Source organism: Pieris napi, chromosome 18 (genome assembly GCF_905475465.1).
Source record: "Pieris napi chromosome 18, ilPieNapi1.2, whole genome shotgun sequence".
Classification (NCBI taxonomy): Eukaryota; Metazoa; Arthropoda; class Insecta; order Lepidoptera; family Pieridae; genus Pieris; species Pieris napi.
The window spans coordinates 11,510,666-11,522,761 of NC_062251.1; the positions used below are offsets into that span (position 1 = coordinate 11,510,666).

The window sequence follows — 12,096 nt, forward strand, 5'->3', positions numbered from 1 at the left end:
AAAAACTAACTAATTGCACTCTTTTCACGTATGTACTCTTTCGTCTCTTTCTGTCGAATTGTGTTATGATGTGATGAAAAGAAACAAAACAGTGCTATTTGACAGAATAAAGGGATGTAAAAATAGAGGTCTTACACGGTACACCTATGGTACACCTTAGCCATTCACGAGTTTAGAGTAACTAGTTTCAGGCCCCTTTGCGACATACAATATTATTAATATTTTATTTCACATTTTTCTGTTTCTACTATAGTGATGTCGGATTCCTAATAAATAAATGTATCAGAAAGGCTACCTTGTAACCTCCAATAACGGTTACAGATAACTTGTAACCTGACATCATAGTACAAAAAAACTTTGAAATATTGCTAAATTATGCATGTGAAAACGAAACTCGGTAATCAAACTTAAGAGATTACCGAATAGACACCCTTACATCCCGTTACTGCCCCCACCAGTCGATTGTTTTAATTTATTGTAGTAAAATTAAATGTTCATGAAAGGGTAAACAGTGAAATGGATGCCCTTTTCTGGCCTCATCCATATGGAACGCGTCTAGTTTTCGGAATGCATTGTGCTTCGGTATTCTCTATTTATAGACACCGATAAATTGTTCATACAATATAATGTTGTAAAATTTAAATTGTTAGATATTACTAGCTTTATCCGCAGTTCATAGTAAAGATAGCATTTTAATGTAAGATTCCGAGTGGATACTTAGCGCGACTTCTTGACGACGTAGGTAGGACGGCTAACCGCGCCGAGTGCGTGGAGGGGACGCGGCGCGCCGCATCATTCAACCGGTGCGGCTCGCCAGTCGCCGCAGCTCTAGTCTCTAGATCAACCGGAGCGGTTGACGGTTGTCCGCAAATGAGTGCGTTGTTATTGTGCGGTTTCATGTAATAATCGATGTGCGTTGTACGCCTTATGATGTAGGCCGCCATTTAACTAATACAACGATAGCTTCGTTTGTTGCACTAGTCAGTTCATAGTCACAAAGTCTTCCAAACCTTATTTCTAAGTCAAGCGCCAAAGGGAAGATAGAAATCATAAAATGCCAATAAATTGAGACAAAATCCACGGCTATCTAACCATTACCGCACCCAAGGTCTTTTAACTTTAATAATAGATATTGAAATATAAGAATTCTTAAGTAATTCCGTAATGAGAGTAGTCATCGTAATAACATACTAGTCAGGTACACAACGTTTGTAAGGAGCTGTAACCATTACACCATGTTCCACATGACATCTTAAGTAATAAAAAAAAATTTTTTTTAAGACAATTCACACCAATTGACCTAGTCCCATGCTAAGCTGGTGAAGCTTGTGTTATGGGTACTAGGCAACGGATATACATACATATTATAGATAGATATACATATAAATACATATTTAAACACCCAAGACCTAAGCACAACACCAAATGCTCATCCCATCGATGTTCGTCTCAGCCGGGGATCGAACCCGGGACCCATGGATTCACAGTCAGGGGTACTAACCACTAGACCAATGAGTCGTCAAATATACAATAGTCAACAATAATAATACAAACAATTTAATACATTTCTACAATATAAAATATTACTCTATTATTGTATACTTATAATATAATGAAATAATAGACTTTATTATATTTATTATCTTAATATTAATTGATATGAATGTGATATGATATGATAGGGAATCATTTAGAGTAAATGTTATATCGTATACGCAAAAAATCGAGGTATGTGTGACGTTGAAGGCTGATCACCTTAGCTGTCGGCGCCGAACTGACTGTCGCTCGCTCGACGCGGCATGGAGCCCACAGCGCGCCACTTGAGCCGCGTATATCCATTAGTCGGCATTCACAATGTTGTTATAAAATAGGTTACTATTTAGTTATTACATAATAGTCATATTAATAAATAAAAGCCTCATCTTGACCCAGGCAAGTGCAATATAACATCAAAATTAATTTTTACAATATTTTTGTTTCCATCAAATTAAGATCAGTTCAATATGGTTATCTTAAATAACATTGTTCTTATATAAATAGGAAACTATGTATTTGTTTAGTTAGTAAATTTTGGCACAGATAAGCCTTCGAAACGTAAAGGAGTTAAACAATTCGTTAGTTTTATAATTTATGTACAAAATTAATATACTTACAGGTAATAAATATACTTAATACTTGTAAGTATATTTGTACATAAATAATGAAACCCCCAGCTCACCAAAAAAAGCTGGAAAAACTAGATTAAATAATAAGGTGATTATAATAGTGTTTTACACATTATTAGGTTCTCGTTTTTTAGATTTAAAATTTCTTAAGAATTAACAATCTTAGTATGTTACCAAAATTTGAAGTTTTTTTTATTTTCCAACAAACAACGTGAACGTTAGGCATTAATCTCGCCTCATTCTCGGCGTGAAAAAATGCCGCAAGTGGGAGCCGATTAACATTAAAATACAATCTTATTTTGTTACCTAATCTGCATCAGTCCTCACAAGACATCTTTGACTGTTTACAATATTTAATATTAGAAGTAATATTGGTATTTTAAACGTTAGATCGCAGTAGAATAATGTTTTTAATAAACTACACTTCAATCCGGCAACGCACTAGCGAACCCTTTGGTATTGAGACTGTCCATGAGCAGTGGTATCACTTAACATCAGGTGAGGCTCCTGCCAGTTTGCCCACTGTTGTATAAAAAAAATGTGACTTCTGTGTAAACATCTTTAAAATTACGCTATCATTATAACTTTTAAACAAATTAAATAAGTTTTTAAGCTTGAACAGGCTTCAGTTTACACAAAACTAATTTTATAAGTTACAAGATAATAATTCAAGATTGTCAATAAAGGCTATATTTATTTATTTAAGGTGGCATAACATGAGCTTCCGGCCCGTTTCGAATCATTGACGAATATGGTCAATAAATTCGTAATATTGGCCAACTACCACTCTGGCAAATGTTTTATGTATATACATATGTACTAGCCGTTTCGCGCCCGCTTTGCTGGACGAATTAAAATAAATTTTATGTTTCATTATTTTATTTTTTTTCATATTTTTATTATTCTTCTTTTTAACTTCCCGCTAAGAAAATTGAAATATTTCGAAAATCGAGTTTTTAACAGATGTTGACGTTTAGAGGTTCTAGGAAGCCTCCCCGAATGTTTCCGCGGTGAAGTCCGTATGGATAAATTTTCATAAAAGTAAAACAGCAATAAAAAAATGAAGGAACGTTGGAATTTAATAAATAAATAGCCATAAACCATCTAGGAAAAATTTCGCATCGAATGGTGGTAGTTTCATGTCGATACGATCAGTGGTTTAGGCGTGAAGGAGCCTCAAACGAAGACCATTTTTCTTTTATATATATAAGTATTATCCGACAAATTTGATAAGTTATATACTTTGAATAACCTATAAATCACTATAAACCCACAAACTAATTTACATATAAAAAGGCCGGCAACGCACTCGCGAGCCCTCTGGCATTGAGAGTGTCCATGGGCGGCGGTATCACTTAACATCAGGTGAGCCTCCTGCCCGTTTGCCCCCCGTTCTATAAAAAAGAACAAAAAAAAAACATATTGAAATGTTACAATGTGTACTGTATTATGTGATGCTAATCACAATAAAGTGCCATTACGGTGAATAATAGGATTTTATTAAGAGCTTTGAAAGCTTAGATGTATCTTTTGAATTTAGAACACGAATATCAAGGAAACAAATTCCAAAATAAATTCTCTATAAGAAAAAAAGCGCGGGAAACTTCGTTCATGGTAGACGTTTTTTTTCACGGTGGTGAAAATTTAATTTAATTTTACTAGTTAAAACGCAGAGGATAAGCTGGTAGTTTAAATTTTTGTATTATATGTAATCTTTAATATCATTTTTGTGTATAGTGTCATCGTGTAGTCGGTAATTTTTTGTAATTTCTGTAAATATCGTATGAACGAGCCACGATGATGGCCATGTTGGCCTGAATCTCCCTATGGGATCAAACGTATCTGTTGGTTCACAAGATGAACTTGACAAAATGGATACGGATTGTTCGTTATCATCTCAGACAGGTGAAGGAAGTCGTAAACGAACACGTTATTTGCGCCTTTGTTGGCAGTGTACGATTATGTCACTGTCAAAGTAAGGTTTTGAATTTCAAATTTTAATGGAAGTGCAAAGTGTCATGAGACCGGGAGAGCGGTGATAGCGTAAAACTAGAATAAAATAATATCAGGTGTAGAAAACTTTAAATATAAAATACTTGCAAATATTAATATAACGATAACAGTATAACATTATTTATAATTTACGTAAACATAATACGATAATTGTTTCAATAAAAGACCCCAAACATATAAAAATGTCGATGATATCGTCATGTTTATATGTTCTCTTAATATAATTTTTGAGCCTTAATATCTTGCCTGTGGTTGCCTGGAAGAGATCGCTTGAAAGCGATAAGGCCGCCAGTTGCTCTCCTTTTTATTTAATTATGTCAATTGTACTATATTAATGTATATACAACGAAGTGTTAATAAATAAATATAGTAATGGAACCTTACTACGAAATTGCACAGACTGAAGCATGCATACCACTTTTATTAACAATTTTAACACGTGAAATTTGTTTACCTAATGCTGGGCCCGTACCTAATTACGTATTAATAAATTCAATCCAGTTTCCATTCATATTCAATGTTTTTGAAACGCTTTTTGGTTCAACTGGGTCGCAGGTGCGCAGGATTGAGAAATTACAATAACTTGATGGGAACTCTGAATTTTAAAATCATATTTGAATGGCGTATGGGAAGAAATAGATGTTATCAATTACTCACATTGAAATCTGCGTGTGATTTTGGAATATATTATCAATTTATACAGTTCTGATATATTTTTTGTTTACGAGTAGATGAGTCTAGTTCGATTTTTATCGATCGTCTTTTGTTTCGAATATTCAGAGTTAAATTTTGAACGATACTAAAACAGTATTGTATTGTTATTGAGTACAGGTGTTAGGTACAAACAATGTAGGTAAAACCGCAAGGAGCAATGACTGTGTACACCTAGTACACGCACACATATACTGTAAGTGAAATTGCATTAGTGTGAGTACTGTGAACGCGCCAGCTTTCGATAACCGACCTATATTGGCATTGTCATAAAATAACGATTTTTGGGAAGAATAAAAATAAAAAATCTATCGTAATCTATTTATTCAGAACCATTAATACAATTAAAATATAATTATTAATTAAAAACGCACCACAATTATTGAAAAATTAGCATAAACTATAATTGACACCAAATTACAAAATTCTGAAACTTCTACAATATTAGAATTCTAAAATTAAAGTATATCAATAAATTATTTAACCCGGCTCATTAAAGAAACGTATATATGGCGGCGCTAACCATGCATCACGCTTGCACACAAGTGCCTGCTCAAGCGCGAATTTCGTTTCTGTAATGAACTTGGAATGAATATTAAAAAAATATTACAAAAATCTGGGTTTACAACATACGAACATTGCATTACATTACTATAAATACTTTAAAGCTAAACACCGTAGAACACGTAAAAAAATATATAGGACCAAGTTATGGGCAAGATTAATTTTGTCAAGAAATGCGTCAATGCTTTAAAAGTATGTAGTATACAGCCGATACCATATTTTCATGAAGTTTTACTACAAGGGAGGTTTAGAATTCGATTTATTGGGGAATTTATAATAATGTTTTTTGATTAACTTGTTGACACACAGTTGTATACACTCAAAAAACAATTAAACAGTACTAAAACATCAAAATATAATCCCTAAAAATAATTCTATATAAAAATACACTTTTCCATAACGCCATATACCTTATTTTATCATTTACTTAAGGCAGGCCTCGAGTATGGATGAGTCTGCATTCGTTCCCTCGCTCGGACTGCTTTAAAACCAATTGATTTTTCATTTGAATTCGCCTTATGGCCTGTTAGTTGTTAATGACGTCACAGGACACACACAGGTTAGTTAATTAATACATGAAACAAAAACATCACATTATAAAACATATTAAGGATTTTAAGAAACAAATCCTTAATAACTGTCGGTACTTTTCAATAGCAAAACTATCGATAAAATGGCAATATAATAAAAATGGAGGCGGTGAGTATTATAACAATGTATAACGAATTTGTTTATTAGTCAAAAGTATATATCACTTCTACCAATATACATATTTGTACCTATAATCAAAATGGTTCTTTAACCTAGGAAATAATTTACGGTTGAAAAATGCGTCGCCATTTTGGATTCGTTTCTATAATGGTTGCCGATTTTTGAAAATAAACTTGTTTGCTTCCGTTTCATATTAAAAATAAATCAATTCTCTAACTAACCAATATCCTGTTAATATTAATATGCAATCCCTATCAGAGAAATATGACAAGCTCAGACATAGCTTTGTATCGTTACCCCTTGGCCACAGTCACCTGCGGCGCGGTTTGAGGCGCGGTTTGCGGCGCGCAAAGCGGTGAGCGGTAAAAACAAATTGAGCAAATTGTATGAAGTATGCCACAGCTATCGGCGACGCGCATTGCGGTGCGACCTGCGGCGCGGTGGCTACCCGCGCGTCGGCGGCGGCGCGGCGACGGCCTGCGCGGCGTGCGAGTGAAACAAATGCACTCGGGACTCGGGAGTATCGAGGCGGCCGCCGGCCACAGCTCAGAGCGGCGCGCGCAGCGGCAGAGGTGGACGCATTTAGCATCGCGCGACCAAAACAAATAATTTTGTTTTTATCGCGCATTGAGCTCATATAAAATAATGGATACAGAACAATTTATTAGTGAAATACTGAGTGGACCAGCAATATGGATGTCAAACATCCACATCATAAATATAGGCATGTTATAAAAAAATTGTGGGACGAAATAAAACTAACTAATATACTCTAAATACGTCCACCGCTGATGCCGCCGCGGTCGCAGCTGGTCGAGCTGTGGCATATCAACGCAAACCGCGCCTCTCACAAGTCACAGACCCTCTCGCCGCGCCGCGCTCCACACCGCCAGAAACTGTGGCCAAGCTCTTACACGTCAATTCAGTCGACAACTAATTAAGATCGCTTTCACTTTAATAAACCAATCAAAAGTCATGTAGAACTATCAAACGAATCAAAACTAACTTAGGAGTTTAATTAATAATAATAAATAAACAATCCAGTAGCGCTATATATATCTGTCTTAGTATCATAAACAGCCTTATGTTTAACACATGTCATCGATTTTTGGGTTTGAGACATGCCGGTTTCCTCACGATATTTGCCTTCACCGTATCAGCAAGTGTTAATTGCAGATAGAGAAATAAAATTGCCTAGGTAGGTGCACAGCCGTGATTTGAACGCTCGAGCCACTGCCAACACTGCTATGAAGGATGCTAACTAACGGTTTTTGCCTTTTATTTTCTTTGTCATACTGAAATATATTTAGGTACTTTAAACCTTTAAGCATTTCATAAAACATACATAGAAATAAAGGCGTGTGGCAAGTGCTGAATAAAACTTTTGTTGCTGCATTAATATTCCATTATCATTTATGTTTTAGCAAAATATTGATATTTTGGTTTTTGTGTCTAAAAAAGTTCTACACAGTCAGTACACCTTTACGGAACGGTTTTTTTTAACAATTTTATTAGTACAAGGAATTTCAATTATAATATGCAACTATTAATTGCAACATACGATAATACGAGGTAATTTTTAAAATTTTAAGGGACTCCGTAATATGCCTGATAAATACCTACATGTCCAATTAGAAATATAAAATCTAAACTTAAACAAACATTGAAATCCATATGTTAAAAATAAAGAAATTTCTTTTAGTACTACCACTCTAGATTATGTTAAAAAATTCAGCCATGCATTTATATACAATATACATACATATTTAATTTTAAATTTGTTAAAATTGAAAGAAAAACTTTTTAACCGGATTAAAGTTATGTATTATTATAAATTTACAATTATTTAACATAATTATAAATTTATCCGCTACTTTACTTTGTTAAAATTGTTTCGTGTTAAACTCATAGTCATTACAACTTTATTAATTTTTTTTTAATTTTTTTCATAACACTATTTTATTTTTAGTTTATTCCTATATTTATATATTTAGGGCATGTACAAGGTTTATAAAACATTTTTACAGACTAAAATCACTTTTAGGCAGATTTTGGTCAATATCAAATACAATTCTTTAACACCGTGAGGAGTGTTAGTTAAAGAGGAAAGATTTGTATATGATAAATTTAAAAACTACTGGACCTATTTCAAATTTTATTTCATCATTAGAATGTTTTAGTTATAGTTACATGTTCTTTTTAGTTTTTTTTTGTATGTATGATTTTGTAAATTATGGTAACAAAGTGTAAATAAATAAATGTTATCTCTGAGTAAATATATTTATTACTAAAATATAAATTTAAAAAAATGTTCACACCCATGTGTGGTTCATCCAAGTCAGGAGTACAATACAGTATAAGTTAGACGTGTGTAGTTCAGTGGAGAATAAAAACTAGTGTGACAAAATCTGTTCATGTAACCTTCACTCTCCGTAGAGGAGACTGTCCGCCAGTAACTCTGTGCAATCAACAACTTCCGCAAGAAAACTGTGTAAAATACTTGGGAATACACCTTGATAGGAAACTCGTATGGAAACAACATATACAGAAGAAGAGAGAAGAAATCAACCTGAAATACAGAGGACTCTACTGGCTACTTGGCTGAAATTCCAAACTGTCAGTAGATAATAAGCTACTCATCTACGAAATGCTCTTGAAACCAAAATATATAAAAACATCGGAGATTCATGAGCACCTCAAAATCAGGACTGTCAAAGAGGAGATTCTTGATCTCCCTCGAGTATGAAATACAGAAAAAGGCTAGAAATGCATCCTAATAAGCTTGCCACGCAACTAATGGTTAGTTGATCGGACCTAATAAATAGGCTTAAAAGGCGACAAATCCTAAGTCTTGATAGACACGGTTGAAAGAGAGGAGCAGTCTCGATGGAGATTTTGCCCTGAACGCCTAACAGCTCTCAACACATCTGCTCATAGTCTAGCCGACTGATTGCAAGATAAAGACTTATAAAAAAAAAATAACTTTTCAGATGGCGTCGGTCCCAATCGGTGCCGAGTTCTGGAGAGCTTAGTCGTCAGTTCGACTCCATAAGCTTCGAGTCCAGCAGTTCCTGTTACTCATCATGCAGCTGCAGTTACTGCCGGCTGAGGGACTGTGCGCATGGACACAAGGGACTAAGCTAAGTTTCATGTAACATATTGTTTAGCCTGTTTAAAACTTTATTTAGGTAATAACTTTGATTCTCGGTAAAGATTGTTTGTTAAAAGTAAATATAGACATTACTAACATACAAACTTTTTTGTGTATTTGTGAAGGTTATATGTGTAGTACAGTTTTATTAATTAAGTATATCGCGTGAATATTTTTCAGAACAGGGGGCAAACTGCTAAATTCTCATCTGACTTCCTCCAGCTCGACACCTGGCGTTCCACAATACAGCGCTTTTTAAGGCACTACCACTCTGTGGAACCAGCTGCCAGTAGATATGTATTTCCAAACCGATACGACTTAGGGGCTTCAAGAAAAGAGCGTTCCATTCCCATTCATACTATAAGTGCAACAATAATTCGTGGCTTGAGAGTAAAGTTTTGCTTATTCAAAAAATAAAGATGCCCTCTATTGGAAATCAGATGAACTTTGATCGAATACCTTAGCTATGGCTAAACGAAAGCATTCGTTTATTTCGGTAAGTTTGCAAGTTGCCACTAGATGGCGCTATGCTACGATTGTTAAGGATATTTAATCATATTAAATAAGTTTGATATTTAGAAATTGTCATTTTATCAGTCTCACGTGTATCAGAATAAAATTGCTATTTAATTGTTACTCGACTTTTAAACCTATTCCAGGCTACATTCCAACGAAAACATACAACTATAATTATTGTTGGTTGCAAATATAGTTAGTTTGGTACTCTTTAATCTTTACAATTGTTAGTAAAACACAATAGGTAGATAGCGCTACATCATAACTTAACGAAAAATTATTATTATTCATTATCTATTTTGTTTTTATCAATGTTCATTTAGATTTGTTTGTTAGTCTGTGGAAAAGACATTGACATGTGTCATTTTTATTTTTTTAATTTGATTATGAAGTGTTTGTTATGAGTACATTTTTAATTGATTATAAAAGAAATAGGATAAAAGTGATTTTTAACTGAAATAGCATTTGCAACACATTTGAGTTTAACTCCCTTATAAAACAACATAACAATAACACAATAATTTGATAACCATGAAAAATAAAATATTTAGGGTTTTTATTTTGAAATTAATTCAAAAATTAGGAAAAAATCGATTAATAAAAAAAATCGATTATTTTTTTAAGAAAAATCGATTATTTATTAATCGATTTTTCATGCTAAAATAATAATCGATTAATAAAAAATCGATTTTTTATGCAGAATGTCACATCCCTACGTCATACCGGAATGGCGCGGAAGGGTCGAGAAACAGTTTTATATAACGCGTATGTCCAGCGGGTTCGTACTTTGACAGAGGGGGACGCGCGTAAAGGCGACTCCTTTCTGGCTTAATACTCAAAGTTGCCAGGAGGTGCTGCCACAACCACTGATTCTACTCTCGGTGACGTTCACTCGCCGCCTATCCCTAAGCCTTCGGGATTCGGGAGAAGCGGTGGAGTGCGCTATGAACCGGTAGTTTCGGGTCGTGCGTGACAGCCTTCCAGCTTTTATTTTTACTAAAATGAAGCGTATTCCTCAGGTCGGCCAGGAGGAGAAGCAGCCGCCCCGCCCGCAGCGCCCACGCTCCCGTTCAGGTCGAGCGAGGCCCCCTGCGGGTGCCGAGGCCGCCGCTAACCCCGGACCGTCAAACATCGAGCGCAAAATAGCGCCCAGCTCGGCCACAGCTAAGCACCAGGCTGCGCCAAGCTGTTCCAGCTTTGCGGAGCCAGCTTCGCTTCAGCCGAGTCGCAGCCGCTCAACGGAACACCATCACACGCCTCATCAGAGGCGAAGCCTAACACCAGTTCAAAAAACCATGTCAAAGAAATCGCCGTCATTAGCCGAAATCACATTCCAGGCCGCTGAGTCATCGTCAACGCATCGCGCCACCGATGACGTCGTTCACCCGCTCTCCGCGCCCCCCGCGTCGGAGACATCGCGCCATGGCACCGAGTCGCGAGCCGTGTGCGTGACGTCAGCAGGCCACGCCTCCGATGACGCCGTTCGCTTGTTCGCTCCGCCCACCGCGTCGGTGACATCGCGTCTTGGCACCGAGCCAACAAATACCGCGCGCGACCCGTCCGCCGCGCCTCCCTTTCCGCATCGCGCGTCTAATGTGACGTCATCGGAATGCGACGTCGCCGCTCACCCGTCCGTCCCGCCTCCCTCCAACCATAGCGCGCCTATCGATTCAGTGAATGCGGCCTCACTTAAGGCCCTATCCCAGCACGAATTGTAGGTATTTGAGGGGGTGAAGTAGAGGAAGCGGTGGACGGCTAGCCCCGCCCACTGCGGAGTACCCGTTTTTGCAGATAAGTTCTCATAATGCTTCTTACGAGCAAATGATGACAACTTCCGTTTTTTATTATCCTTGTTGCCCATTTTTCCGGTTTGATACAACCTAAATTACCTACGTAATTATTAAAAATACGTAAACGGTACCGCAGCACTCGTGCAAAATTCGGCAAGCATCCTTCCGTGACAGTGTCTCGGGGTGGACTGCGGGGCGCAGTAGAGAGCTGGATCACTGACGTGCGCCGGCCCGTAATAACAATTTGTTATGTAAAACATTAAATTAATGTAATTTTATCAATTTTTTTTCTGAAATGGATTTCTTGGCTTGCAATAAAAAATATCGTATAAGTTTCAAAATCATGTTCTGAATACATTTTTGTCATAAAATGAATTCAAAGTGTCAAAAATTGGCTATGTTTGTATTTTTTTCTATCGAGCGAAGTTATTTAAATCGTGTATCGATCTTTCAAATTGGATACATAAACTACTTA

General features: G+C 36.1%; 1 long non-coding RNA gene across 1 annotated transcript in view; it reads left to right on the forward strand.

Moving 5' to 3' along the window:
• The first annotated feature begins 9,155 nt into the window (after nt 1-9,155).
• The window catches only part of LOC125058721, a 32,886-nt gene continuing 29,945 nt past the window's right edge, over nt 9,156-12,096 (forward strand). The window contains exon 1 of the long non-coding RNA XR_007118484.1: nt 9,156-9,811. This is a non-coding gene — a long non-coding RNA (uncharacterized LOC125058721). The remainder of the gene's footprint in view (nt 9,812-12,096) is intronic.